Below are 7,960 nucleotides of genomic sequence, written 5' to 3' on the forward strand. Positions count from 1 at the left end.
TACTAAAATTGAATTACTATAGAATAATGCCTAAACAATGCACTTAAAAGTAAAAAGCTTTTCTGAATTTGGATCTTGGTTCATTTTCACACAATGCTATGGTTGTGTGACTGGTGATCTCCGCATCAGAGACAAACTTCTAAATTGTTGGGTAACAGAACAAGTCAGCTGGCAACTGTGGCATCTTAAGTGGCAAAAATTTCAAGTGAATCCAAACTCCTCTAGCACGGATTAAAATAAGTAACTGGAATTGTTTAAATGCCTCCTCTAGATGGATGGTGCTCAACATTGTATCTTCTGTAACCTAGAATCATAGAATCAATGAGCCGGAAGGGACCTAGACAGATCATCAAGTCCAGCCCCCTGCCAACCTAATTGCATTCCCCTCCTCACTCCCATCCCTCTAATGTTAGTCCCTCGTTCGGGCGATATGTATTTCCTTACCAGCTTTGTCATCTCTTTTGGATTCACAATCCTAAACATCTACTAATAAAAGTCAATCTATTATACTCACAGATAAGCTGTTACTATAGTTCTCTGATATTGTTTATTATCTTGATCACAATCATCTCGTTGTTTTCTTTTCCCATCCCATCTGTTGTTTTAAGCTTCCTGTTGACCCTCATCATTAGATTAGAGGAACTGTCCTTTTGATATTTTTGCACACTCCCTATGACAAGAGACAGGAGCCTCTTAGAGATACTCTAACAAAATGAACAATTTTAATACTTTTTCAGATATGAACCTTAACTTTTCTGAACAAATTTGACCTGTATGTGGAGGGAAAAATTGATTATTTGGCACACCAACCAATTTACTGCAAGCAGAACTATCATTGAAACTATTTGAGTAAGAGAAGAATAAATGGTGACTGCTAAGTTGCCTGGACAAAAAATGCATTGTTCTTTCCTAAATCATGGTAGTACTACCTTAGCATCTACATTTCATCAACAAAATGGAACCCAAAAAGACATATACAGCATACTTACGGGAAAATGAAGATTAAATGTTTCTTGAGCATCAGGGTTTTGAAACATTGATTTATAGATGTACGGATATACCTGCTTAATCTTATACTATCAGGGTTTGAATTTTCCACGAGTTAATGGAAGAGTCCTTTTAATTATGACAGCATAAAATGTTCTAGGAAAGGATTTTTTAAAATTACATGTAAACTTACTCGATGCATTTCTTTGTTCTGTCTCTGGGTACCACTGTTTTGCCATGTATTTGATTTTTTTTCTGTCTGGTTACTTTCTACTAGCAAGGCTTAAAACAGTGTGATCACACTTGAATCAGTTTCTCACTACCATTGGGAAATTGGACCAGGCTTTTCTTTTGCTATAAATTTCAACTTACAATGATCTTTGTTACTTATACAGTGCAGTACTTGTGGATTTATCCATATAAGCAAATACATATCCATATATACATCCATACATATACACATATAGATATGTGGATATATTTGATTTATACACACATACACAGATATATTTAATTTATACACATACACACTCACAACTACATAATACAAAATGGGTTTGGGCTGGGATTACCTGAGCAGGTTCAGAAAACCAACTCATTTACTTTCATTGGGAGTTACTATTCCTGAGTCATTTGGACATGCTTAAACCATAGATTTAGGATGCCAAGCAGATGCTCAAAGACATTGTACTGCTTCCTGCAGGCTTCCTCTTGAACTGGAAGCAGTATAGCTGTGTCCATGCATCTCTGTGGGCATGGGGTTGGGCTAGTTGGCCTCCACACTGGTGCTCAACAGCAGTAATTGGCCAGTCTTCAGTACCATGAGGCAGCTACACTGCCTCTGGTTTAGGAAGCAGACTGCATGGAGCAATATCTAAATGACATGTTTACAGCAGAGCTGCCTAATTAGATCTGTAGTAATGTCTCTGTGTCTACACATGTGGCCCTATTAAGCTGCAGTAATCTAATAAAGTAAATACAAGTAGTATCCTATGGTGGAGTTCTTTACTCTTCAACACCACCCATGCAGACACTGACAGGGCTGGCTGGGGCCGGGGGGGGGGGACTTCAGTGTTGAGGGCTGCCTGTCACCTAGCTCTGCACTGGAACACCCTCATGCCTCAGCCAGTCTCTCCACAGTTGAGCAGGTCACAGCAGCCCTGGGCTCACAGGCTGACCCCCTCAGGCCCCTTGCCAGCAGGGGCTGCTCTGACCCAGCTCAATGTGCTACAGTCCTAAGCACACGTTCAAATGCTGTACCTGGGAGCAATAAACTCCAGTGTGATATGCACTGGAGTTTATTTCTCCAGATTCATTGCACATGTTGATGTGCCCAGTATGCTTGAAGGTGCCTATTTAGAGGTCTAAAGAGCATTAAGGATGTTTACAAATCCTGTCCTTATTTTGTTCATACAGGGTGCATCTACACATGTGCTTCACTGCAGTTGACTAATTAGCTCTGCAGTAAACCATCACTGTCTTTATGTGTGTCAGTATTATGACGTAGTAAATCAATTAATTAAATCAATTATGTAATTACATGCACTGAAATGCATATGTAGACAGAGACAGGGGCTGCCTGTTGTATGGCTCTGCATTTTAGCACTCTCATGCCCCAGTCAGCCTCACTGTCCAACATTACCGCCAGGAGCCTGGGGCTGACCCCCTGAGCCTGCTGCTAACTTGGGGTGCTCTGCCCCAGTTCAAAGTGTTGTGGACCCAGGTGCACATGTAGATGTTGGACCCAGAGCAACTGATTCTGGTGCAAACTGCACTGGAGTTTATTGCTCCACGTTAATTGAACATGTAGATGCACCCACAGAGATTAAACCAAATTCATTATTGTTTTGTAACAACTACAATACAATGACTTACCTGGTAACAACCACAATACAACAACTTACCTACCAGGCATTACCTGACTCCATCAGGGTGAAGTCACACCTGAAAAAGCCTGCTTGCACCCACCCTAGTAAGATCACAGAGATTGAGCGTGATTTATAAATCCTGATGAATCATGCTGTCATTTCATGAACCTGACTCCACGTGGCATGTAAACCCCAAATGACAAGTTCACAAGAATGCTTGTGTTTATGTCGAAAAGATTAAGGGTATAATTATTTTATTTTTTTTAACAGAAATAACAAGCCCTTTAGATAAGCCTAGGAGCTCTTGGCCTAAGACATCTTGGTGCCATGCAGGGCAGCTACTCTAGCTCAAAAGGCTATTGGAACTTCCATTAGTTGCAGCAGAGCCAGAAAAGGGTGGGTTTGCCCACTTTACACAAGGGGCAATCTCCTTCCTTTATAGCCTACAGATCCTCATGCTGAACTGCAGGATTTCAGGGTTATATGCCTTCTGTGAGGAATTTTATTTCAGCAATATACAGCGTGGCCACCATATGGCTTTTGAGCACATAGCAATAAAACAAACATATATCAATTATGACCTGAGTATTGTTAAAAAGACAAGACAGTATCTATTCAGACAAGCCTTTACTGAAGTAAGCTTAGCTTCTGTGGACATGGACGTTAAAGAGACATAGTTCAAAAGTATCCCAAGACTGCAAACGTTTGGCAAAGAATGGTCCAATGGACATAGCATGGGCGTGAGATCTAGAAGACCTGGGGTTTTTACTTGGTTTTGTCTCTGTTCTGTAACCTTGGGCAAGTCACTTCCGCTTTCTGTCTGTCTCATCTCTTTAGATTGGGACAGAAGCTGCTTCTTAGTCTTTGTACATTGCCAAGTGCAACAGGGACTTTATTGCATTTGGGGTCTCTAGGTACAAGCACAATACCAAGAAGAAATAATACAAATAATAATCTCCCAAATAAGAGTTTTACTATTCCTATAATTTCTTCTTTTGCTTCCCCATGTACTACAGCATCACCTTCACTTCATCTGGAATAAACTTTAGACAGAGGTTCTCTGGATTCTGGTCCTTATTTTAGCTAGATAGGTAAACTTGTCCTGTTTGTGCTTTTCTGAGATAAGGTGATGAGAACTGAATGCAGAAATCCAAAAACAGCTCTGCCACCATTCTACAATGGCACTGCAATATTTTCAGGATCGCCTTCCATTGTACATCAGACATCCTAATCTTTTGCTTGAACCAGCATTGTACACTGCAGATGTGCTGCTTCTTGCTTGCCCACACTGACCTTGAGGTCCCTTTTCCTGCACAAACATGGTTGATTAAGTCCAGTACCTTATATTAATATATTATACAGCAGCTTTGGCTAAGCTTATATTCCTGGGATGCATTTTATTTTGTTGGTGCATTCTTGCAACTAGCTGGATAGCAATATAGCCAGCCAATGGCACAGGAGGCACTGCAGATCAGGTTACAAAAATGGAGAAAGATTCCAAGAAAGAAGATAAGATACAGGAGTCCTCATGAGCACAGAAATAAAAGGGAATCAGTAGGTACAATCAGTAACACGTAATTCATTTGCTTCATTGTTAGAGGAGATGCTTATACTTTGTTGTAAAGGAGAGAACAAAAAGTCTGTATTTCATTCCAGGACAGATCTATTCTATTTAGTTTCCATGAAACAATAGGGTATCCCATTCTCTTAAAACTGAATTCCTCACAAGAACATCATTGTAATCACTGCATGTCAGGTCAGTAACAATATAGCTGAGGATCTGTCTAACTTCTTAGTGTTCATAGTGCTATATGACTTCTAGTTGCCTCGGCCTTTTTCCTGTTTAAAATTAGCACAAACACTCCAAAGTCAGTGCTGGAAGAATGGAACTATCATTCTTGTTGGATTTATAGTTAATAGGACAAATGGTGATGTGGCAGAGCAGCCCAGGGCATATAATATAACGACATCAATGAAAGACTATCAACATTCGTACAGAATGGTCAATTATTATAAAATAGCTTCCAAGTTTTACGCAATTAATTGGTCAAAATCTCTACAAGGTTTGGAATAAAAATACCCACCATTTTTCCTAATGCAGATGGAACTGTGGCACTTTGATAGGATTATTTGTAACACAAGTCTGGAATCAGTTCAGCTCCTGCTTTCATAAATAATGTTAAAAGGTGCTCAGAGGCAGACATCTGTTCAAGGATTGGAAACTGTATTATGCATCACCTGTGAACATATAAAGATGTAGGATAGGGTCATTGGAAGGGCAAACCTGATTTTGTTCTAATTACTCCAATTTTATAACTGAGCAGAAATTTCTAATTCAAAAAATATTTTAATGTATATATCCAAATCTGCTTAGATCAGGCAATTAGAAGCATAAAGCTGTGCTATCATACCAGACTGGTAATTTTCAATAGAAATGCAATAATGTATCAGATTTAATCTGACATATTGGCTTGGATCTATGAAAAACTCAAATGATTAATTATAAACTCTTCCAACATCTATATTTCTCAGCCTTTTTCTTTCAATGACTAGATGTTATGATATAATATGTTTCAGGGCCCTTTATTTTCTGGCTATACTTTGGAGAAATTTCTTTAATTACATTACTCATTCCTGTAACCTGAAGAAGGACACTTGTGCCCAAAGCTTGTCTAACTTCTCTCCCAACTATACAACTAGCCCAATAAAAAGATAAAAAACTTGGTTATCACATATTTCCTGGACCTTCCTGGCTATAACAACACTCCAAGCCTACTGCTGAATAGAAATCATTTTCAGGTCTTTGAAATGATTCAATAGTTCACCAGATAAAAAGTACCTGACAAATTTCCCACTCTATTTATTTACAATCTGTACACTGTGGGTGTGTCCACACATGCGCTTGCAGCAGGTCAAATAGAAGGGGTACGAATTTGAGCCGGGGCTCTTTGCCTCAGCACACATGCCCAGACATGTACTTTGTTGTGGTGCAAGTTGTGCCACTTGGGGCAAAATAACCCCGCTTGGCTCCTCCTGGATCTGCGGCCAGGGGTAGTTAGAGCTTGGGACCAGCACCTGTCCTGGCCCCAGCAGTATAAAAAGCTGCCCTGGCAAGTAGCTCAGGGTTACTCACTCTCAGGAGCTTCTGGGGCCCAGCCAATTGGTACCTGGGGACACTACCCCTTGTGCCAGCTGGACTGCTGAAGCAGCCCTGAGAGTTCCCTGCACCCTTTACGCACTGCAGCAGTCTGGCAGTGGGAGCTGCTGCTTGGCTGTGACCTGCTGCCACTTGTGACAGCATGTGGCCCTAAGGCTGCACACCTGCCAGACCCAGATGGGAACTGCATGGCCATTAGTGGCATCTGCACCTCTGGGCCAGCTGCCAGTGGCAGCAGTTGGCCTTTGTATGGCACTACTACCACGTGTGCCACCACCCAGCCATCTGGGCAGCTGTCACCTGGAAGATATTCTCAGTGTGGTGGCCTGCTTTGAACTGTCAAAGCATGTCCTTTGGTCCCAAGTGGCCAGGACGTCAGCCACCTCCAGCTGGGTCCTGGGTGCCAGCTCTGAGCAGGTTCCTCTGCTTGGGTCCTGCCACTTGCCTCACTAACAGGAATTCTGGTGTTCTCTATTTAAAAACTGCAAAATCAGTTGGGCACTGTTTTATTGACATATTTACAATTTTAAAGCAATTTGGAAGCCTACCAGTGCATCTATCATCATAATAAAATAAATTCTAAATATATATAAAGTTTGGCATTGACTTTTGGCTTCTCTGTCATAAAAAAATCAAAGCTGCCCCTACCCAAGGATGTGCAGCACAGAGCAGCATTGATATACTAGTGCCCTGCCCCTGCCCTTGCCCCTCACTCTCAACCCACAGGCTGCCTCCCATCCCAGTTCCCTCACTCCTGACCCACAGGACCAGGTATGTGGGTAAGGTGTTTATGGGTGGATTGTGGGGAGACTGTGGGTGTGGGGAGGGCACATGAGGGGGGCTGGTCAAGAGGGGCGAGTCCTCTGCCCTCTGCAAGGTGGAGCTCCCCTGCACAGCTCATAGACTGACCCCCCAGGCCACAGTAGGGGCTACAGCCTCCTGACAGGCGCTACAGCCTGTGGTGGGGCAGTAGGGGGTGCTCCTGTGTTGAGCCACCCACCTCACTGCACCTGACCACCTTCCAGGCTCTGAGTGCCTCTCTGGAGGTGACTCATATCTGGCTGACCCCACTCCTGAAGCACACCTGCTAGCCTGGGGTGAAGACTGCCACCACCCAGGGCTGGGTTTTATTTTGGCTGTGTGCACCCTGGGAAACACAGGCCTAGTAGCCCTTGAGGGGACTTGACTCACTACAGGCACTTGGGGGTGCTTCTTTCAGTCAGAAGCACAAGTAGTGGTCTCCCTTAGTCAGCCAAACCAAGGGGACCCCAAGGCATAATCTAGACCCACTCCCAATATGTCTACCACACTAGGTACAAAGGAGAACTTTATTGGTTACAAGGGGTAGGGTTGCAATATGGTAAAGGGTAGAGCAATATCAGAGAAATCCCATACTGCAAACTGGCATGGCTGGGTAGCCTTTGATCATGCATCTGAGTTACTGCAAGCTATATATCTAGTTATCCCTCAAGTAGATTACTCACAAGTATCATCCAGAGGCTGGTGGAGATTCCCTCTGGAGGTAGGCAGTTCCTTGATCATGAGTTTTGAGACAGAGCAAGTCTCAGATGGTTCAGCTCTTCTCTCTCTTTAAGTCTTCCTTGTGGCTGCTGCTTCCTACTCCTGGGCAGTCCTTAACTTATGACCTCATTTACCTGGTCCAAAGGAGGCCAGCACCTGTTGGCTGTCAGCCAACCAATTTGAAATGTATCACTAGTTGCTGGGCAGACTGGCAGTTCCTAGCTCCCCAGGGAGTCCAAGCCCCTCAACCAGGTAAGTGATACCAGTCATGTAGGCAGAGGAAGCAGGTTTTCCCCCTCCCTCAGGAATGTATTCAGCTCAGGTTACCTAAAGAAATAAAGTAAGGTGTGCACCCTTTGCAGGGCCCATCTTAACCAAATTCTCACAGAGTTTTTGGGGAGAAACAGAGGTGGCCTTCTGCCGCACT

General features: G+C 43.0%; 1 long non-coding RNA gene across 1 annotated transcript; it reads right to left on the reverse strand.

Moving 5' to 3' along the window:
- Positions 1-284: 284 nt before the first annotated feature.
- LOC109316114 lies at positions 285-6,209 on the reverse strand. The gene is made up of 3 exons (XR_002102701.1): positions 6,198-6,209; positions 372-501; positions 285-304 (listed from the first exon to the last, which is right to left on the reverse strand). It is a non-coding gene; the product is annotated as an uncharacterized LOC109316114 (long non-coding RNA).
- Between the last annotated feature and the right edge of the window lie 1,751 nt (positions 6,210-7,960).

This window comes from Crocodylus porosus, unplaced genomic scaffold, assembly GCF_001723895.1.
Source record: "Crocodylus porosus isolate Cpor-Errol unplaced genomic scaffold, CroPor_comp1, whole genome shotgun sequence".
NCBI classification, from domain to species: domain Eukaryota; kingdom Metazoa; phylum Chordata; order Crocodylia; family Crocodylidae; genus Crocodylus; species Crocodylus porosus.